Genomic DNA, 24473 nt, shown 5'->3' with positions numbered 1-24473 from the left:
AAACAGAAAGACAGGTAAGATTAAGTAGAAACCAGAAATAAGCATTTTTATAGTACAATGTCATATGCATGACAGCAAGTTGTAGGTTTTAATGATCCCTGTCCTTATCAGCTAATTACCATGCTAAGATGATAAACAGCATTTCTTTACCTTATATGACTTATGAGAGGAAAATCTGTATATCAGTAAACCAAGAACATTTTTTAAGATATAGGCTTTTCACATGCAGGATTAAAAAAATTTGTTTTAAAGACTAGAAAATCATTAAAAAAGAAAACAAACTTAGGTATGAAATAAACATTTTTAAAACTGTGGAAAAATTGTTAAAGACAGAAGAAATGATACAAAATCACCCCAAGAATTTTTTGTGATATAACAGAAACTGCCAGAGTGACAGAGACTAAATGATCAGTGATTAATTATACCTCTAAGAAAACAGTACGATGGATTTATATCTTTATGTGTAACAAACTCACATCTAAATAGAAAACCGAATCAAAATGAACTGCATTCTGATACATGCTTTAGACATCATTATAGGTTTCAGAGGGAATGGTGATATGCAGGCTATCAAAGCAATGTTAGAAGCAGGAATGCACATTGAGACTGATTGGTTTCCACTTATTATTTGGTTTCAAATCTACAATTAATTTGAATCACTGTTTTAAGACAAAGAAAACCAATCTAATTTTTGAGGCCAGTTATAGATGGTTTTAGAAATATTAATAACATCTCTCAAATAATTCAAACTAAGGACTTTTTAAATTGTCAAGTGTACACACAAATTAATTTATTCTAATTATAATCCAGATATATGTTTCAATTAATCATACTATCAAAAAATATCACTGCCATAATTAAAAATGCTTAGTCTAATTACTAAACTAACAAAATATTTTCCCTAATATCTCAAATTTTAAAGCCACTCTTTTATAAACCAAATTAGTGTGTGTGCCCTTTATGAAAGCATTAAAAAATCTTGCATTCTATCAGAGTTATTTGAATAATGCATCTGTCACTTCAGAAAGCCCAATTTCCTTCACAATAATCTTTCTGACATATTAAAATTCTGAAGATCAAACAAACCATTTAAATCTTTCTACTGCAATTTTTAGAACACCCTTGTTTTAATACCCTACCCTTGACAAACAAAGGAATGTTTTGTTTGGTTCTCTAAGTTAAACTGACACACTGAACAGAAAGGTTGATTGGATAGTAATTAAACATTCTGATCTGATTTGTTATGTCTGACTGAAGTAGAACTAGCTTTGGTTTTAGACATTTCATTTAAATCCCTTATTACTTTTACCCTTATGCAAATAGTTATATACATTTTAAAAAGTATTTCAAAGTATTAGAATGTTGGTCATCAATCTTTACCCAAGACTGCCTTTAAAAATATTACCATTTTCAATTAACTATCTAAACAATTCATTGATCATCAGAGGCAATGTGATCTAGTGGTCAGATCACAGGCTCTGCAGCTGGACCATGCAGCTCCATGCCCTTGGACAAGTTATATAAACTCTGTTTTTAAACAGTAAACATTTTAAAATGTGACTTTGCCTATAGTTACATATTCAGACTCCTATTTTGATTCCTTGATAATTAAACTGTTCTTTTACGACTCTTCAGAGTATATCAGCTATAAACACAAAGCTGGTCTGTAAGAGCTGGAATTAGTTTTTGTACATCATAAATCCTAGAAACATAACTACAGATATTGAGAAGGTATAATTTGGCTGATCAAGATCACACATTTTCACATAGAATTCCATGAGCCTTTGAGTTTTATACAGGTGCTTCAAGGGATTCCATGAAATGAGAGAAGGGAGATGTAGTGATAGGGGTTGGGGAGGTGGAAGTATAAATATGCAGGATTCTGCCCTCCTTTTCCATATATGTATTTATACATGTACATATAAAAATATACATTTTTTTTAAATTCTGAGAAGGTAGGAAAGGCAGGAAGGAATGAAGGAAAAAAAGGAAGGAAGGGAGGAAGGAAGGAAGAGGAAAATGGAGGGAAATAAGGAGGAAGAATCTGGAACACTGGCACTGCTTTCAAGAGACTAATATCTACGGCAGTGAGGGAGTCCTGTATAACTTAACTGAACAAAAGGAAAAAATGCATGGCAAACTAATACTGAAATTCAAATTATGCACACCTTTCACATTCTCCAATTTGTCTGCTTTTTCCTTAGAGAAGATTTCCAGTGTACCCAAAAGAGGCAGAACAAGCCAACAAACATGCTATCTAACTTGAATTTGCAATTGGCTCTTCATAGTGACACTGAAAGCTTTTCTTCTGTCTCCATTTGATTCATTAACATCCTCCCAATCGTGGTAATGTGAGTTACTGCCATCCCGCACTCACCCCACACACATACTGCACTGGCCTTGCACTGCTTTGCCCTTTGTCTGCTTTATCTCCCTCACGTTTAAGTCAACACAGCTCTGATTCTGGTTTCATTCTCTGTTTTTTTCTGAACGGAATCACCTCTCCCCTCTAAGATTAACTGCTATGTTAACTCTATCCTTTCTATTTCCAACAGATCTTGCTTCAGTATCTATCCCTTCCTTCCAATTCTTCAGATTTACCACTTTTAAAAATTCTGTTGGCCTCCATGTTTTTTCTGCCCATAAAAAATATTTCAGTCATTTCAAATCTATATATTTCACCCTAATCACTCTCTAGACCTTAAGTGAATTTCCAGTGGCCTGACAGTAGACTTTTTGATATTAATATGTCCAATATGAACTCATAATCTTTCTTCCTAATGCTGCCCTTTTATTGTCTTCTCCATCTCTGTCAATAACATCACCCGCTGGCATTCCCTAACAACAACTGCAAAGGTCCTGCCCCTAGTCCTTGGTTCACTTATCCTGAACACTTTAGAGTCAACTTCAGTTCTTTACATTCCTTTTCTCCACAACACTGACCTCCAAACAGTTGTCAACTTATATCAGTTTACCTACAGAAAGACTCTTTCATTTCCTCCCCTCCTTCCCTGTTTATTTCCATTGGCATTAATGCCAGTTCAGGTTGTCATATCCTGTAGCAGTAGTCTCCCAGCTGGTCTTTCCACTTTTTATTCCAAATTTATAAGCTCCAAATACTGCTTCCCAGTTAATTTTCATGTAAAATAATTTCCAAAATGATACAACTCTATTAAAAACAAATCTTCAATCATGTCTACAGGCTACATACAAACTTTTAAGCATGGAATTTGAGATCCTCTGCGTTGTGCTCCAAAATACCATTCCAGGATTATGTTCCACTGCTTTTTCTCCTACTCACCAGGCTCTGGCCACTTTTCCCCAAAATCCTATATTGATTCTTATGCATTTCTTTGCTCATCTTGTCCTTTAAGCTGTAATTCCCTACTCTCTACTCCTCTCCACTATTCAAATCCTACACCCACCCTTCAATTCCAACTGAATTCCAATACTACCATCTAATTGTAGTTTTCCTGATCTTTTCTTGGAGTAAATATCTAAGGTAGAGACCAGTGACTAACCCTCGGTATTCATTGTCTTGCCTGAGTTTTACTAGGAACATTGCTGCCCAGCTAATAAAACTATACTTTCCTTCTTCCCTCGAATGTAACTAAATTTGAACCTCTGCAATATGAACAGAAGTGAGAATTCTCTTTAAGGATATTTGCCCTGTACTCTCTTTTCCTTCTCCGTCTTTTAGGAAATGGTGATGACTACAGACTATTAGAAGCCCCATGTTGAGGATGACAGAGGTGCCCCACCATCCTTGGACTGCACTCCTATAGACTGTGGAGTAAGAGGAATAAATGCTTTCTGATTCAAGGCACTGTATTTTTAGCTGTTTTTGTTAGAGAAGCTTAACCAGTCAGTACTTGAATGACTCAGGTGCCCCTCTCTTTTTTACATATCTATAGCACTAAGAGCTTCAGGTCATACCTATGATAGCCCGGCTTCCTCATTATAAATTAATGCACCTATCTTCCCTCTTCTATTAATTGTAAATGAGTACATGCAAATACAGTTTCTGATTTATCATGTGTCTCCTACAAATATTCCAGCATGAGGCTTTAAACCTAGTGGGCATCTAACGCATATTTGAGTTATTCTGATGCTCTTTTTGCCTCTCCTCTCCCTCTTTTTCAATTTCTGGCCAAGCATCTAAAATGATAATCCTCCTATTTCTCTACACCTAATACCTCCTTAACCCTAAGCTTCCATCTCTGTAAAAGTCTTTTTGAATCCATTGTCTTTTTTCCTTAAGACTATCACTTAATCATTTTGCAGCTTCTACTAAAATTCTTACTGAACACCAGCCCTTTGATATCTTCTCTTTTAACTTCTGTGATATGCGCTCCTGATTATTTGCTCTCTGCCCCACTAACAGGAGATCCCTTTTGGCTAAATCTTGGCTCTCAGATCTTTCCTCCCTCTTTAATGACCTAACACACTCATGGCTTTAACTCCTGTGCTGATAATTAGAAAACCCTCTTAATTTATAGCCATATTTTCACTCAAAGTATTTCCATTCATCTTTGTATATTCCTACTGAGGCAGCTCACCATTACCTCATACATAAAATTATTAAAACTAAACCCAACAACTTCTTCCATACTAGCTCTCCTTAACAATTTTTTCTATTCTAAAATGATACAGCACTTCTCTGAGTTCTTGAGACTTAAATCTTCTTTTAATCTCCGTCCTTAAGTACAAACAAATGTGATATGCTTAAGCCATATCAACTTTTGTAATGCCTCTTTGTTTTATCCCATCCATGCACTTTCATTTCAGCTCTGAATTGTGGATTTTAGAACTCAATTCTTACTTGCTTCCCGTTTTCTCTATTTTGTTTTGCAAACTATCTTCACATTAAGTTTTGTACCATGAACACACCTTCTCTAGAATCGATCAATTCTTTTAGCTACTGAATCAGGTTTAACATTCTATGCCTCTGAATTTCAACATTCTATATAATATGACTCAATGTTTTTAACCTTATTCAAACTATTCTGTAGACTGGCCAATTGTCTCACTCTGTCTGTGTTTATGCTGTTCCTACTAAGTGAAAAATCCTCTTCCTTTCAGTTGGTTCACCCACCTCACGTTTATTCTACTCCTTTCTGAAATTCCATAGTGCTTACTTTCCTCCCAAAGCTTACTTTTTTCAAATATCTGTATATTACCTATTGCCTTGTGCTCCACTATTGGCATTTCATATACTAACTTTGTATTCTCAAAATTTTATGATGCCCTTTAGATAGGCTTTTTATCTTTATAATTATCATTATTAATATATTTATATGACTTTAGTGCCTAAAAAGTACGTTAACAGAATGACTACAAGTATAAGGACTATAAAATTTGAGTTACAGCCACATGTATATTTTGTACTTGGTGACATATTGCTAAATCTCTGAGCTGAAGGTTTATTTCTAAAGAAGAAGAAGAAAAAAAACTAAGCATGAGAGATAATATATGCAAAGCATTTTGCAAACTATGCAGCTCTATACAAATGTTAGCTAAAAGCACATAATCTAAAGATTTCTTACTCTAGAGACTTATATCAAGAAAATAATCTAGGTAATATATGAAATAATCTGCTCATTGAGGAAATACTTTTTACTGTATTATGCAAAATTTAACATTTATTTGAACATTTTGTCATAGCAGAGGCAAACTACATCTGATTTTTATATTATTACATATTATTTTGAGCCAAGGAGCTATGTACTTTCACACATTTGAACACTATTTTCTTGCTGCTTCCTTAAGCTGCAATGACCTCCCTACAAAGGAAAGGAATTTTAATTCAATCTAAGTTGATATCTTCATCATCATTATTATATCATAATAATCCTCAGCTTTCATCAGCATCATAAATTCAAAAAAAAATCTTGTTTGAAAATTTACCAGTAGTAACTGTGATACTATGAATTTTCTGCTCTTCTTTACTCTGCTTAATTATTTAGTTGACACAGCAATTTTTTACCTCATTTTAAATATGGGGTTTAATTGGTTGTAACAGGGGAATTGAACAGCTTTCTAACAGAATTTGTCTCAAACAAAGTAGACATAACCATTTCCAAAATCAAGTATAAACAAACATTTCAGCATGAAAAATACAAAGCTTTTTAGCACTATATACTATTTACATATTGACTATGGTTTTGTTTTTCCTTTCATGGGTATATAATTAAACTGAGGATGTAATAACAAATGATCTCTTACTACTTTTCAGTTTAAGTGCCAAAGTAATTTAAAAATCTAAAATTTGATATTCAATTTTTCAATATTATTTCTTTTATTTGTGGGGAAAATACATTATTTTAAATATTGATCCAAGGGTTTATACATTTTATTGAATAAAATATTATACAATACTTAAGAGAACATAAAATTGTCCTTCCAAATAAGAAAGGTTATAGAATCCAAATTTGTTCTTTTTTTTTTTTTTTTAACAATCAAGTGACAGGTGATGCTGACTGGATTGTTTAGGGGAGAAATGATCCCCAGCACAAAAGCAAATAGCCAGAAATGAGAGGATATTTCTAAAAATTAGATCTAAATGGACTGAGAGTTACAAGGGTCACTCTATTTCTAGGAGATGAAGGTACTATTGGTTTAATTCAGGAATGCCCTAAGGAGAGCTAGCTATAAGAGTGCTCATACTTGTGCAGAAAGCAGATTAAAATCCAGGAAAGAAAGGGATGAAGCATGCATATTCTTTTGAAATTATGCTGTTTTGAAGACATCTCTGGTGGGAGCAGAGAAAATGTGGGAACTTCTGAAGTCTCTGAAAAGCAGAGTTGCCTTCTACTAAAAGAAGAGTTTAAAACAAGGCACCAAAGAACCAACTGAGTTACCCCAGATAAGACAAATTAAATAAAAACTATTAGAAATGAAATATAGAATTAATAACAATAATATCCTTTGCGTCATACTTGCCAATTATAAAAGCAAATGTAGCTCTATCATCTCATTTTGAACTGCAACAAATGACCGGAGATAAGAACAATATTATTATTATTAAAAGCTGAGATTTAGATAGATCAGGGATCTGCCCAAGATCACAGAGAAGGCTAGAGCAAGATGTGCAAGCAAGTCCCTTCTATCTCATTTTGCAGTGTTCAATCGTTATCATGCCCCATAAAAAAAGGAAAAGGGAATTCCTATGTTCTAATTCAGTTCCCTGTGACAGAAGAGTATTATTTGTGGTTTCTCTGCTCTCAAGTCAATGAGGAATTGCTTGATATTCACGAGGGATAGAAAAAGAATTTGTTTCATCACTTTTTAGCATACTTATATCTTATACTCTGTAAAGTCAAGTCTTGCACATTGAGAGCATTCAAAAAGTAAGATTTGGTTAATGCCTTGATGTCATTGGAAGACAAAAAATATTCCCAAATTTTTCAGCAAACGATCACATTTTGATTAACAAATGCATTAAATACCATCTGATTTCTATTCAGAAATATTTCAAAATGAGTGTCAGTTTTTAAATTTAACCACCATAACAAGCCTGATAATATAAATATTATAAATGTTAAAATTCAATAATATGTGCATAGATATGAAATCCTTAAGGGATGTTCAAATTCACCTGAAGTTTAAACTATTTTTACAATATTATCTTTGCTCTGTATTTTGCCATCACCACCTGAATTCTAACTATTTTGCACATGGAATATAATATTGCTTCTCTAACACTGTCAGGAAAAGTTATCTCTTTGAATCCATGAAGAAATGCTAAAAGCAAGAGCCTCAGCAATTTTTGTGAACCATCACAGTATCTTTGAGATGAAATAAATCAAGTTAAAGGAATTTAATTCAACATACTGAATGAAGAAAAAAAACTTTCTAGGGTAGACTGCTTATTATTTTTCAAAATTATTTTTAATTAACTTTGATTTCAGAAAATTGTCAAGAAGTAACTTTAAAATATTTTTATGTGCCTACTAGAAACCATGATCAAAGATAATGCCATACAACCTTGGGAAATGCACCGTGTCAAAGATGGTACTGTCAGGTTCTCTTCCTAACACCTGTACAAAACACAGGGGTTCCCGAAAAGAAACTTCTGTAGAAATGCCCTTGTCATCCTAAAGTTTAACCTGTCCGGTTATCTTTTATGGAGACAGTTTCCTCAAGTACTAAAAGCTTTACTCCATAGCAAACAAAACAGTGGTGTCTTAGCAGCAGGCTTCACCAACAATCAAAACTGATTCTGAGGGCTTCCCTGGTGGTGCAGTGGTTGGGAGTCCGCCTGCCGATGCAGGGGACACGGGTTCGTGCCCCGGTCTGGGAGGATCCCACATGCCGCGGAGCGGCTGGGCCTGTGAGCCATGGCCGTTGAGCCTGTGCGTCCGGAGCCTGTGCTCCGCAACAGGAGAGGCCACAACAGTGAGAGGCCCACATACCACAAAAAAAAAAAAAAAAAAAAAAAAAAAAAACTGATTCTGAGCAACTGCTTTATCTACTTATATTCGGCTAGTATCGTTTTACCTTTAGGTTTTTTGTTTGTTTGATTGCTTTTTACTTTCTGAATCTTTACTATCAAATAGACCACTTTTGGTGCATAATTAATTCTAAATACTATCCTTAGCCAGAAAATTTGTTTTGTGATCATTCCAAATAAACAGTTTATATAACCTAAATAACACTTTCTTTTCAGATATAAGGATGATTGATATTCTGTAGCAGTTGATACTATACATTTTATGTTGATAGTTATCAATAACATATATCCTGAAATAGTTCCTATTGTTCAGTAAATTAAATTTAAAATTTGTTTTACTTAAAAAAGTGATCGTGTGTGCTTTAGAATATGAGTTATACAAGCTCATACTGGAATATTTTTTTTCACACACACACACTGTATTTTATTTTTACAAGAGATAAATAAACTGACACCAAGCATTGTAAATGGATGACCACAACAAAAGCAACAATGATTGCAATTACCAAACACGAAACATACTCATACTATGTCATAATATTGACATTCAGTCCAGTAATCCTCCACTGTAACAGCTCCTTGACTTTGCAGTGAAAATTGATTTGTATATTTTTTGCCTGAGTCCTTGTGGGATTTTTTTTTAATTCAAACAGAAAGTCACAAAATTATAATCATCCTCATCAGTTCACTCAGTCCCATGTAATTAATTTTTTTATCTTGATCTTTTGTTAGCACTTTTATTAATTCATCAGTTTCCATTAGAGTTCTAAAAATGCTTATTCATTCAGTTCAGCAGTATAGTCAGTTACCAGAAACCTGTACTTGTCAGTCTTTTCCATGAATTCCTTGAAGATGAAATCCTTTTATAGGAACATTTTTGCAAAAAATGTTTTTTTTAATTGAGCATACATTAAGTACTTCAAGAATTGGTTTCTAAGGAAAAGACTTCCATAGCTATAATTAATTTTAGTTACCTACCAAATCATTAATGAGCAGGATATTAGTTTGGGCTGTATTGTGTTTTCTATGCTCAGATGTAAAAGGTTTCATAATGTAAAATGATGTGGTGAGGTTTTGAAATTGGATGGAGTTAAACTATGGTTAATAAATAAATGAAAGGAACAAAACATTTGCAAATCATTATTATATAAACTAGGAAATAATATGAGTGTGCAATTCAGAAAGATGATTTTTAAGAACATAAACACAATTGAACATAAATATATTTAGTTCAATTAAATATAGCTCAAGGATTAAGAATTACCTGTCGTTCATACACTCATGATCCTCTGTGCAGTCATTATTATCCGTATAACTGTAAAACTAGCCCTGTGCTCTTTTATCTGTATAGTCCTTTGCTGACTTTGAATTAACTTGAACATCTATGTATCTGAATCTCACTTAAATCTCATCAGCTCTCCATCCTGTATTTCCAGCTGCCTACAAGAGAGTTCCACCTGGATGTATAGCCATACCTCAAACTCACATGACTAAAATCAAACTGGTCATCCTCCCCATACCAGACCAACCCAATGTCTATAGTCAACCAATTGTGCAAATAATCTAGGCATTTTCCAAAGATTGAGATGAGAATTCTTGAAGTCACCTGTCTTTCCTTCAGTGTCTGTATTCAGTATATCGCCAAGGTTTATTGTATTTTTCTTCAAAATAATTCTTGAATTTGCCCTTTCATTCCCATTTTGCAATCCCCTCATTACTAATTTTAGCTTAGGCTTTTTTTTTACCTCTAATCCAATAAGTCTTCCTGTCTTTTGATTCTCCCAACACTACCTCTCTTGTCTATCCTACATATGACTACCAGGTAAATCTTCCTGGACTTTAATACTGTTAATTCTTTCATCAAAAACCTACAAGAAATAAATATTGCTTTCCAATCAACTCCAACTTTTTCTGCTCAATTTTCAAAGCTTTAGAAAGCTGAGTCATCTCACCATGTTTCCTGCTATACCCCAACAAAAATCTATTGAAATAAACCAAAAAATATCTCATACATGGCATTCATATTAACATCTCCACATTTTTGTTAATGCTTTTCCTTACAGCTGAAATATTCCATTACAGTCCAGTAATTAGTATCCTACTTATATTTTAAAGCATAATTTACTTATTCGACAATAAGCCCTTTCACAGAAGATACACCATATTTATTTTATCTCCTCCACCTGAAATGCTGTCACCATTTTCCTCTACTTAATATAGTTTCCCTCATCTTTTAAAGTCTAATTCACTTATCTGGATAATATGCTCTTTAAAAGAAGGGAGCATATCATTTTTTTTTTTTTTTTTTTTTTTTTTCTTTTTGCCGTACGCGGGCCTCTCACTGTTGTGGTCTCTCCCGTTGCGGAGCACAGGCTCCGGACGCGCAGGCTCAGCGGCCATGGCTCACGGGCCCAGTCGCCCCGCGGCATGTGGGATTTCCCCGGACTGGGGCACGAACCCGTGTCCCCTGCATCGGCAGGCGGACTCTCAACCACTGCGCCACCAGGGAAGCCCGGGAGCATATCATTTTAATTTTATATCTCCTAAAGCATTAGAATGATACTGGAAATAGAATAAGTGTTCAATAATAGTATTGTTTTATTGAGTGTGTGTGTGTGTGTGTGCATGCATGTATATATGTAATCCTTTAGCACTTTGTTCAGTGTTACTTATGATGTGTGATTATCACCACTTTAAATGTCAGATTCTGAAGAATAAGGACTTCCATTGGGTTAGATTCAAGATGAAATAGAAGGTCAATGTAAAAAATTTAATTATCTAAAAATATTTAAAAATTAAAAAGTTTAAACAAATCTGTTGCAAATAACAATCACCTTTAAGTTTAAAGGATGTCTAGGTTAATCTTTAATTCAATATTTCCTAAAATAATACATTCTAAGTCAGCAGCAGATACACTAAAGCTACCCAGATCGCTTTTATTACATTTACAGGAAGTGAAACATTTTTTCCCCCAAACTTTTTAAAACTTTAAAGAAAATTTTATGTATATTTATAGGTCTTTCCCTCATTCAATACAGCGGGTGCTTCTCTACTTCACACTACATTAAACTAGTAACTGAAATATTTATAAGATACTGCAACAGGGTGCAAAACTTTATGTATATTAACTCCTCAGAGAATCAGAAGTCATTATTCAACATCATCCTCTGAAACTCTAGAAGTATGCTATAGATTATTTAAACAAAGTTTAAGAAAATCTTAAAAATTAACTTGTCACTTTGCATCTAATTTTATCATTTCAATTCTATTATTCACAAATATTTTGCCCATCAAATATGGACAAATCCATGAAGGCTTTAAATTTTAAATATATTTCATATACATAACAATATATGTATACAGACACTGTTGAACAAATAGAGAGATTTTAATTATTCCTTCTACCTTCCTCTCTATCTTCCTTGTATGTTCAGTGCCCCCAGGCTGGCTCTGATTTTTCCAGATATAGTTTATCCTCTCCTTCCAGCTCATGTCTTCCTTGCTTACTATATCCCTGACAAAAGACAAAACAGCCTTCACATTGAAATGGTAGCGACAAGAAAGCAAAAACACAAATACAGTGATTGGCTGCTTCTCTGTAAGGGACCACTACACTGACACGTGAAGTAAATCCTCTAAAGGGCAAAACAATCATTAGCCACATAGTGTCTGTGTGTGTGTGTGTGTTGTATGTCTGTAGTATTTTACTATGACTCTCTTTAGTTATGGTCCAATCATTTTGCTAGAATGTCTACAACATTCTTTTTTTTTAAAATAAATTTATTTATTTTTGGCTGCGTTGGGTCTTTGTTGCTGCGCATGGGCTTTCTCTAGTTGCAGTGAGCGGGGGCTACTCTTTGTTGTGGTGTGCAGGCTTCTCATTGCGGTGGATTCTCTTGTTACAGAGCTTCAGTAGTTGTGGCACGTGGGGTCAGTACTTATGGCTCACGGGCTCTAGAGCCCAGGCTCAGTAGTTGTGCCGCACTGGCTTAGTTGCTCTGCGGCATGTGGGATCTTCCCAGACCAGGGATTGAACCCCTATCCCCTGCATTGGCAGGTGGATTCTTAACCACTGCGCCACCAGGGAAGTCCCCTACAGCATTCTTTGCCCACTACACCATCTTATTTGTTTTAATTTCAAGATAAATGGTTAAATCTATTATTTAAAGGGCAAGCCTGGGTAGTTACTGTAATTTTTACAAAATGAAGAAAAGGAATACATCTGAAAGTCATATGATTTTAATATACAACATGCTCAAATATACAATATGATTAGAGCTATGTGCCTTACTCATAAATACATGCTACATATTTGTCACCAAAAAAAACCTCACAAAATTACAAACTGCTTAACTCGATTCTAGTTGATGACATTCCATCTTTATCTATTTAGCTTCTATCTATCTCTTAACACTTTAAGGCAGGAAGAATAAATTTTGTTTGTTATGTTTTCACTTAAGGTCAAAACAAAGTAAACATTAGATTAGCTTGGATTTTGCACCTGGTTAAATTATTTTATGCTCTAATGCATGAATCACTAATATGTTTAGAGCTTTTACTTTCACTGTAAAACAGATTGCCTTTGAGTCAATTAAAATTCTTTTTCATAAATATGAATAAAAAATTCCTTATTTTAAAACAGAGATAGTTAAGAATTTAGGACTAGGAGTACGTAGCAACATTGATTCACAGCCACTGTGAGATTACCCGAATGCTACAAAAAATAGGGATACACTTAATAATGGATTTGTATGTACACAGTGGCTTAGAAAACTTAAAACACTAATGATGTAACTTGTTATATAGTTTGAATATCAAGAAGTAAAATAGCATTTGGCATATTTACTTAATGCCAGAAAAGAATTATTGCCTTAGATTATTTTATTAACATTGGAACAAGCTCTAAATATGATGATATTCTATTGTTTGGACACAGGTATTTTATAAATTTGACACTTATTTAGAAGGTGGATCATCTAATTATTTTCACACACATAACATAATGTGAACTTCATCATTAATAAATAGCTTTGGGGCTTCCCTGGTGGCGCAGTGGTTGAGAGTCCGCCTGCCGATGCAGGGGACAAGGGTTCGTGCCCCAGTCCGGGAAGATCCCACATGCCGCGGAGCGGCTAGGCCCGTGAGCCATGGCCGCTGAGCCTGTGCGTCCGGAGCCTGTGCTCCGCAACGGGAGAGGCCACAACAGTGAGACACCTGCGTACCGCAAAAATAAATAAATAAATAAAAAATAAATAAATAGCTTTGGACCAGTGTTTAAAAATTTAGCCCACCCCATCACTCAACCTACCTATACAACAAAGCTTGCTTTCTGTTTTGGAAATTATAATAAGCTAAACTGATTTGGAAGATCACATATGGGTTTCTACTATTAATATTTTTGTAATCTATTCAAAGTATGACCATGCAATTATTTTAATGATTTCTTAGAATCTGCACCAGTTGTAAACAGGAAGGACAAATTCAGATTACAGACATGTTTTTTGTTTGGTCAAAACCATGCCTTAAACATTTTCTTAAATTTGAAAATAAGATTGTCCAGCCTTGTTCCCTAAAATCATTTTCTTTTAACTGTACCATCAGAAAATAACTACCTATGCCTATTTTTATATTTAAATATTTATTTCAGTTCTACTATATTTTATTATCTCTGCATCTTTATCAATGCAATGTTTGTTGTTAGAAATGTTATAGAAAATACAACCCTATATAATTAGATGAATTTTATGTAAAGCCAATCTTTACTCTGTTACCACCTATCCTGTATGTGATATTTGACTTATTTTGTGGGCAAAGGAAGCAACTTTAACTTCTCCAACTGTATGCTAGAATAAAAACCTGGGGTCAGGAAGGCAAAATAGAGTACTAGTTACCTTTAACTAAGAAAGCACGTATTTAAAGAACATTTTATATTTTAAAAGGTCCATAAATGATCCCAGAATTTCTTTTTTAGTCAATCAACTAATTAAACTGAAAACTATGACAGATAAATTTATAGGGAAATTGTAAAGTAGCTTTTAAAAGTTATCTAACATTTATTCAGATTAACATAAAATACAGAAAAGTAGATGATTCAAAGACCTGCAGTTTTATGGCACAAAAGTAGATTAGTAGGCAGAAGTAGTAAACATTAATAGTAGATTAGTAACCATTTACTAAAATTTAAATCAAGTTATGAATTCTCTATGACTTTAACCTATGAAATTATTTTCATTTATATTAGTTCCTTCTATGTTAGATACAAAATTTCAGAATACAGTTAATAAGTTTAAGCAAAACTTACAATATTTTCTAAATGTACTGTTGTTTCCACCACAGAAATTTCCTAATCACTTGGATTTTTTAAATTCCATAAGAATTATACTGGTCAAGAGTCCTGAAATTACCATTTATTCACAATATTTCAACTTATTTATAATGCTTTTGAGTGCAAAGAGTGACTTTAGACTAACATATACAAAATACTTATGTATTAGATTATAATCACATCTTTCTTTTGTTTTTTTGATATAGAAAAATATACCACTGATAACTGTTTCTTTATTCTTTGAAAAATATTAAATTTTAAATAATTCTGTTTAATGCTAAAATTCTACAACTGCATACAATAAATGAGTGTTGTAGGATACATATGTTTTAAAAATAATTATTATATCAGAGCTTATATACTTTATAAACTTTATATTGAATTGATACTAGCTATGTGTTCTCAAAATTCTATTCTATTTTTTTTTTCTATTTTAATCAGTATTTTTTCTGTCACTGCTTCTTATATTGTATTTATATAATTAAGAGTTGCCTTATCATGCAATTAAGAATTGTTTTTAACTTCTGGTCAGTGATAGTGAATATATATATATATATATATATGCATATGTATGCATATATGTATGTATTTGAGTAAAACATATTTTATATATTTCCAAAAGATGCATTTTCTTCTGCATTTTTATTCATTTAAATATATTTACTTATCCTAAGCCAATAAAATAGGAAATATGCTCATGAAAGAAGGCCAAGTAGTCCATCTGTGTCTGTTCATTTATCTGAGCTATCAGTTCTTTAATTTCTCAAAATATTTTGTATCTCAAGCTCGACTATCTGTTTCATCAAATAGACTGTTCCAACTTCTTCTAGCAGTAAATACTTTTTTTCTAAATCCCTAGTGAACTTGTTTAAAAAAAAAACTATCTTCCTCCCTCAGCATCCAAAAATTCTCCATTCACTCTGAAATCATCTTAGTATATGGTTTTTCATTTAATCAAACTTGAAAAATAAAAGTTCTACCTTTTTATTTCTGAAATAGTTTAAGTATAGTCACTGGCAGGTAATCTCAAATAAATATATATTAGAAATTATGAATGGGAAATACATAAGGAAATATATTATTCATATTGTGATTTATATGGCTAATACTTATTGATAAATTGATGTATGTAGAAAGAGACAGAGAGGTTTGATAGATCAAGGTGGAAGGAACTTTCAGACAATGAAAATATCATTGAACAACAACAAAAAATCACGGTGTATTATTATTTAGAACCTAATCTGAATTTATATAATTTCAATCTTGTTATAAACTATGACCATAGACTTAATATTAGGCTACACACCATCTTATGATCATAAAGTAAATAAACGAGATATTTTCATTGACTCTAAAAAACAAATGAACAACACTTGGTCTAAATCTGAGAAAGTGTAGCTGCCATTTATGAAGCTTTTATCTAACAGCATATTTTACTTGAAATCGGATAAGACCTAATATTTTCCATTAACTGTAAATGAGAGTATGTACGAGGAGCTAGAAGACTGCAAAAAAAAGAGTAAATGAGTAAATGTCTTGCAGGATGAACCATATAATCCTTTATAATTGCATTCATTTTAAGATGAGCCATCAAAATTGTTACCTGTCCAACCTGCATAAGATGAGCAAACTAGAAGCATGTAGATAAAGATTGCTCGTTGTCCCTAGGCAGGCCATTTTAATATCGCTATAGCTAAGTTTTAGACACTCTAGGCTCACATGTCAGCTGAATTCACTACTTATTTTCTGGCTTTTTGCACTTATGGTACTTGTATTCCATATAGAAATAGAACATTAATAATTATCATTTGATGTTGTCTAATATGTAAATGAGATTTAAAATACAGTGACCATTCAGCCCTGTTTATAGAGTGTGGGTCATAAGCTAGACAAAGAAAATTCTGAAAAGATTATGCCCTCATAAAAAGATGTAGCTTCAAAATTATGTCACAAATTAAAATCTACCTAATTCATCTACCTAGAGAGAGCTGATCATTTATATACAAATAGATAATTAATTTCATCCTTGCAATAAATCCAAAATAAATTATCAACTATTTTGTAAAACACTTCCTCCTTTAACACATAAAGTAATATTAATAAAACTGGAATTTATTTAAGCCACATGTTTGCACTCAAATCATAATTTCCCAGAATAAAAAAACAGAGTTTGCTTGCTAAATTTATCATTATTCCAAAATAAGTTTTTTTCCAATTATCTAATTATCTTTTAACTTTTAATGCATGTAGGGAAGTGTTTTCCAAAATATTCAATGACTGTCTTTCTGATAATTAAATAGCAAAACTTGATTTTCTAACCAAGTTCACAAATAAGTAATAATGAGTTGTCCCAACCCCAGATTTTTTAATGGAAGGAATTTTTTTTAATTACATAATAAAACTTAAAATTTTCACATTCATTATTTTACTTTTAAAAAGCAGTATATTAAAAATGGAAGCAATTATAAAAATGATTTTTAAAACTTTAAATATTAATTAATACAAGTAATATTGTCATAAACTGCCATTTAATAGATGTGATGGAAACTTATGTTTTCATATCAGCAAAATGAGTGCTGATAATAATTCCTTGAGGAATCAGGAGCATGAATGCTCAGTCTGGTATAGGTTATTTCATTAATCTATATAGAATGTGTATGATAAAAACAAAAAATTTAAATGAACTTACACCCTAAAGCAATGCTTTGCACCTTTGATTCAGCAAATTAATTGACTGCTATTAATGGAGAACATGTAATAAGAGACAAGGTAAGATTAAAAGAATAAACATGTCCATGGCCAAAAATGTTTGGAAATTGCTGAGTTAAGGTAACATAATCTGATTTTTTTTTTTATTGCAAGTGTTTTCAGAGTCTTTAATGTGTTAATAGTGAATCTCTAAGAGGAGGATCTAGTACACAGTTGTCCTGACCTTATTCAATCATAGAACTCGCTTGGGTTCATTTTTTTCCCTCTAGAAGCAGCTTAGCATCTAATATTTTGTATTATACCTTATAATATGGTATAATTCATTTATATAGTGTGTATGAAGGCTACACATTTTTATTAAGCTCCAACTTCTTCATTGCTTTAGAAAAGTTGGGGAAAGCACTGATGTGGTATAATATTCCATATCAAGAATAAACCAGAGTTATTTTCTACAGGATTGAAAATTTATATTTTTATAGCATTATTTAAGATATTAGGGTAACAGGGACTTCCCTGGTTGTGCAGAGGTTGGGAGTCAACCTGCCAATGCAGGGGACATGGGTTCAAGACCTGGTCCGGGAAGATCCTACGTGCCACGGAGCAACAAAGCCCGTGCACCACAACTACTGAGCCTGCACTCTACATAACTGCGAGCCACAACTACTGAGCCCACGTGCCACAACTACTGAAGCCCACGCACGTAGAGCCCGTGCTCCACAACAAGAGAAGCCACTGCACCACAACAAAGAGTAGCCCCCACTTGTCACAACTAGAGAAAGCTCGCGTGCAGCAACGAAGACCCAACACAACCAAAAATAAACAAATTAAAAAAAAAAAAGATATTAGGGTAACAATTCATGCTTCTTACACAAAGCTAATTTTGTAAATTCTTGTCTCAAGAATATAGGCCAGGACCAGAAAGAAAATACTCTAAAATGTGAAATATTTACACTTACTTTTCATACATTTTAAAACAAGCTTCGTTAGCTTGTTTTAAAGAAAATGCCAGTTTAAAATAATAAAACAGGAAGGAAGTAGTCAGGCTACTTAGAGGCAGACACCCTGATAACAGATGAGAAAGAGAAAGAAAACTTCAGAATTTGAAACTTGAAATAAGAAATTTGAGAGAATTTCATGTGTGACCAAATGATGCTTCGCAATTTAATAATCCCTGTGGCAGACACAGTCAATTACATAGCCAATAACATCTTTCTTATTTACAAAAGAACCGAGGTGGCAGTATACCCAGATAAAAGAAATTCACATATGCAGGTTCTTCTGCAGGCAGGAATATCCAACTAAAATAATTCTAGCCAATAAAATGTAGACAGAGGAATCATTTCCTTTCTGAATTAAAAGGCAATGTCTTTTGTCTTTTGCCTTTTTTTTCCTACTGTTTTCCTGCCTGGGACACAAATATGATGCCTGATGTTGCCATGACCATCTTGCAATCATGAGGATGAAAGCTTCAGTCTAAAAATAGTGTAGCACAGAGATAGAAGGTACCAAGTTCCTTGATACCACCTTCAGCAGCTGTTTCAATCTTGCCCTGCTTAAGGCTCCATTAGAACAATCCCCCTATTTATTTTCATTAACTGTTTTATCAGATTTCCTATTAACCACATGTGAAACTATTCCTATTAACACAGGTTTGAACCTATTACTAAACTTTCAGAAGACATTATTGATGTTTATAATACTGTTACTGAATAATCTTAGAAAATTTATCCTTTTAGAATTTTTGATTAAAAATTATAAGGAAGACCATTTCATGATTAAACATTTTCCATGTAAAGAGTTAAAGTTTCCTAATATGATGATAAAATCACAATAATTCTGAAAACATCAGCATTCACAATAACATTCCATGAGATTGTCATACAGCTAATGTTTTCCTCAGTGTATTCCTCTTTTTAGTTATTTTAATATGCAGTTGACTTCAAGAAATTATGCAAATTGTTTAGATATCAAATTATTTTCATCAGTGAAAGGATAAATTGGTATTGACTTTAAGTTTAGAATTACTGCAAAGGTTCTAATTATATTAATAAAAACCCAACGCTTAACTTTTGCTATTACAGCTTTATAACCTTGCTGTTATCGTCCATATATCTTTCTGATGCACCTTGCATATCTGTATAAGCACATTCCACCTGGACAACCTGCTATTCACTTTTATGACCTATACTTTTTGCATCATTTGAACATGGTATATACTAGCAGTATGCTGGAGCCAACTCACAATGGCTTGTGAGAGCCAATTTTACACCTATTTCCCAACTCCATGCTCAGTGAGACTCCATTGGTAGCTTGATATTAGCCATAGTGGTAGTATTTAATACCATGAAAATTGTCAATTACCACAAATCAAAAGCCTCTCTCATTGTCATAATCAGTTATCAAACAATTACTATCACACCACTGAACAATACACATCATTCATGTTAAAATTTATGCCTTACATTGTTCACTAATTAACCGTGGCACTGTTTAATTGGTAGATTTAATACCAGAAAGTCACCAGATTTGCATAGAGTGAAGCACAAGGATTATCTGTACGTGAATGCTACAATAATGTGCTATTGAACATATTATTTAGTAGATCTAAATGGATTGGGAGGGCTTAATGAGATGGTAACAATGATCAGTTCCAGTGATTTATAATTTATTCCTGACAAATTTAAATTGTGATCAATTTTTATTTAAAAATAGAATCTTAAGAAAAACTAAACATCACTATCAGCTACAAATGGTTAACTAGAAACAATATCTTCAAAATGTAGGTCTTCCTACTGATTCCCATTAAAATTTATATTTGATGTAGGAAATTAACTTCAGCAATAGGCTGATTTCAAATTCTTGTGACCTACTTTTATCCTAAGAAATATTAATAAAATTAAGTCTTAATGGTATACTACAATTTATTTAAGTTTTAAACTAGCTCAGATTGTTTTTATTGAATGGAATAAAAAAGTCCATATTATAATCTTCTCTGGGTTATTTTAAGATTTCTGAAGGAAAGGCATTATTTTGGTTGCCATAAAATCCAGACTTAATTTTACAAATGTAAAATAAAAAATATACATTTCTACACTTAAAGCTGGAATCTATTTTTTATACTATACGATGGCTTTTCTGCAGTCTCATTAAATAGTTGCTAATACCATTTTTTAAAAAACACTCAATTGTCCAATCAAATTAAATTAAGAGTGGCTTTAAATTGAGAATAAAAAGGAAAATGTCCAACATATCAACATTGTATCAGAAAGTATAAGTTTGTCCTATCAATAATTTCTTACCAATATAGCTATTTGTTTGCAAGTGAAGTAACACATATTAAAAAGTAGTTATTTTAAAATCAATATGAGCATAATTTACATTTGAAAGAATTCTCTCTTAGACTTACAGATCAGGAGCAAGTGTTTAGCTTGCAACACACTTGCTAAGGATTTTAAAAACAGTAAGTCCAGTATTAAAAGGCTCAAGGAAGACTGTTCTCAGATCAGTCAGGTGGTCAGGTGGTTTCTAATACTGGAAAATGAAACAGACTATGCTTTTTAAAAAAATGGACACTCAGTAAATGAGGTTATCAACAAGAACTAACAAGAACTTGAAGCTAGCATTGAAAAGGTAGCATTTGATTTTCTAAGCATCATTTGGACATTTAAATTGATTTAGCTAATATGCAAATATCTGGATTATACAAAAATAGCAAATAAGCTACCATAATCATGCAAGGCTCATAAGGCTTTTTTTCCTCATTGAATTTTTAACTTTAATAAAGTTTCACAAGGGTTAATGACTTGTGGGCTTTCTTTTCTTCAGGTAAATATCTTTTGAAATTATATTCTATTGTACCAACTATATCAATAAAATATTTTAAAATTAAGTGTATGCACCATATATGCAGTTTAGTATCTAAAACAACTGAAGTATGTTTGGAAAGCATTCACTATTTTTGTTTGCAGCTCAAATATCTGAATTAAGAAATATCAACATAAATATTTTAAACTTTTGGCAGAAGGAAGACTTAAAACATTATAAAATAATGTTTATAAAATATAAAAGCATATTATAAATTATATTATAAAAATATCTTCCTAATTAAAAAATTTTGAAGCCCTAATTGAAAATTGTAGTAATATGAAAATTTTGAAATCAACATACGTTTCCCTGAATGTAACTTGCTTTTGCATCTCCTTCCACAAGCAAAATTTTCATTATTTTCAATTTTTTTTTGGTAAAATCACCTTAGTAATATCAGTTTCCAAAACATATCTTCAGTCAGTCTAGTGAATTGCTAAACTTATATTTAACACACCTCCCAGCACCCCCATTTTCAGTACCAATAATAGTAAGGGAAGCAGGGAAACACTTACCTAATTTTATTATGTTAAAATAATATTCAGGTGCATATTCTGAACCAACTTAGATGACAGTTGTAGCCCTATTCTGTTTATAAATTTTATCATGCCAGTAACATTCAAAACCTACAATTTCACCTTTGCTTCAAATATCAAGTCCATTAATTTAATGGGGAAATCTATTTTAAAGTCATTCACCTCATTTTGTCATCTCAGGAGTAGTCAGACAGGGCACGTGACCATGGGTAATGTTTTAAAATAATTAATTTAGGGTTAAACATCTCTTGTAAAGAATAGCAGGAAACTAAGTTATATCCAGGCTGGGGGTGGAAGGGGAGTGGTAATGACCTTTTATATTTGTTATAAAGTATTGAAACTAAAATTCTCTTTCAATTCAAGGTACATTAGATAAAATAGAAAGAATTATCATAGTTTTAAAATGCAGATGTGTATTAATAAGGTTTTTTTTTTTGTCATAAAAGTTGTCGGGTTAGTTTCTGGGCTTCCAAACAAAATTTCAAAACTAGGTATAAAATCAACTTATTTCTAACAGAGATAACATAACATTTTTACGGTGTCCCTTAGTATGCATGGTTAAGTAAAAATATTTAAAACTATAGGTGTTGAAAACCAACAGAATACTTTGTATTGTCATTTGTTTTACTAATCCTATTTATATATAAAATAGTTGCTTTCAAGCTCTTTCCATCCAAATATCATATTGAAATTTCTATTGCTATTTAGAGAGCAATGGTATTTTGTCTTAAAAAATATGTACATATATATACCCAACAGGATTGATATGAAAACAATTTAACTTGAATGATGTAATTATGTAATGGAATGTAAAAAATTATAGCAATTAAGGTGTTGTGACATGCTGTAATGGATGAAGTTACACTGGTTGATGACACTATATCTCCTACTCATTAATTATTTGGATAGAGTGCATTATGTTACATAGCATGAAGAAATAGTCATAAATTACCACTAAAAATTACATCCATACATTTTCATTTAATATTGATATTTCTCCTACATCCATAAGTTAGTTTAAAAAATCAAAACAATATCAATAGCATCTTTAGTTTCCAGAAAATCTCACAATGTGGTTCAATTCTTTTACTATATACAGCTAGTAATTTTCAGGGGAAGAAAGTTAGCATTTCTAGAGAGTAAGTTTATAAGGTAAATCTGCACATGTATGGCTTGTGTCTCCTGCTTAGACGCCCAAGTGAATGGAAATATTTTTTAAGCTTTCTTATTTGCAGTTCTAAAGAGAAAGACACATTTCTTAAGCGTAGCTAATTAGGGTGATACTTTTAAGCAATCACCTGTTATTATAAAGCAATATACCACTAACACGTAGTGCAAATATTAACTATAGCATTCTTTTAAGTATTTTTAAAAAGTAGCCAATGTCTTTTTTTTTTCTGAAATCTCAGAAGGAAAAGGTAGAAGATGAATTTAATGTGATAGTCAAAAAGAATCAAATGATAGAAGTTCCTTTTCTAAGTCTGTTTTCTGTTTTCTTATAAATCTGTTTTCTTTTCTTAAAAACAAACTTCCTCCCTAAAATAAATTAGAATTTTAGAAGTGTAACAATAATAGCATTAAACAAAGGGTAAACATCTCTAATCTCATTTGTGAGAGGTATGGGAACAGGGGTGATGTATACCTATTCATTCCTTAAACCATAAAAATAGTTACTGAAAAAAGCTAATAAATTAATCTCTTCATGGTTTTCAAATTAACATGGCTATTGTTGACATGCAGTATATATTAGTTTTCTTCCTTTTCTCTCTCAGTCACTTCCTTCACATGACCCACCAGCCCACTACAAAACTACATAGGAAAACATCAATCGGAAAGAACTCTTACACTAAAGAATTGACAGCAAAGGGACAGATTTATCCAAGTAAAAATGTTACTAATTTAGGCACCACGCTTATGATTAAAGGAAAAAAATGATCTATTTCCTCTATATTTCTTAAGACAACTACCTTTTTGAGCATAGTACTCTCAATCATTGTACAAACATATATAGAAAGAAAAAAAAGAGACTCCTAGAGAATATTTCTTTCTTTACTCATTATCTTTGTTTCACTGGCTTCCTGCACAGACTCCACTGTTTCAAGGTGTATGTAAAAGCTTTGGCCTCTCTTGACTAGACACTCTAGATTAAAATATTTTATAAAGAACATTGTTAAATTATTTTTAAAAGACACTGACTTTCCTGGGATAGTTTAGATTGTGAAGACCTTTCTTAAGTGGCTGAGAAAACCCCCAAAAGTCCAAGGGGACAACTGGAAAGAGAGAAGTGCAATTTTGTTTTGATAATTAACACAGACAAAACAAGCTGGGAAGATAGTTTCTTACAAACAATTCACAGTCCTCTGCAGTTATGGGAGAAGTAGCTACCGAGAAATTGCAAAATATTGAAGAGTAAGTGCATCACTTGGTGAAATTCTGGGTTCTTTTTATCTTGTTGGTTCTTTTTTAAGAGTCACCTCAAAGAATTTCTTTCTAATGATCAAAAAAATAAATAAAAGGAAAAGTAAGCAAAGAAAAAATAAAAAGAGAAACAAGCCATTCACAATATTGTTCTTGTCCTGTTAGCTTT

The 24473-nt window shown here is 32.4% G+C and overlaps 1 protein-coding gene across 3 annotated transcripts in view; it reads right to left on the bottom strand.

The window, feature by feature from the left end:
* Positions 1–24473, bottom strand: part of GRIK2 (glutamate ionotropic receptor kainate type subunit 2) — a gene marked incomplete at both ends in the record, with an annotated part of 630446 nt that overhangs the window by 112308 nt on the left and 493665 nt on the right. The window lies entirely within an intron of this gene.

The sequence above is a fragment of the Hyperoodon ampullatus genome, assembly GCF_949752795.1.
Source record: "Hyperoodon ampullatus genome assembly, chromosome: 12".
In the NCBI taxonomy this organism is placed as follows: Eukaryota; Metazoa; Chordata; class Mammalia; order Artiodactyla; family Ziphiidae; genus Hyperoodon; species Hyperoodon ampullatus.
The sequence above is the reverse complement of the archived record's forward strand: the minus strand, read 5'-3'. Positions and strand labels throughout refer to the sequence as shown.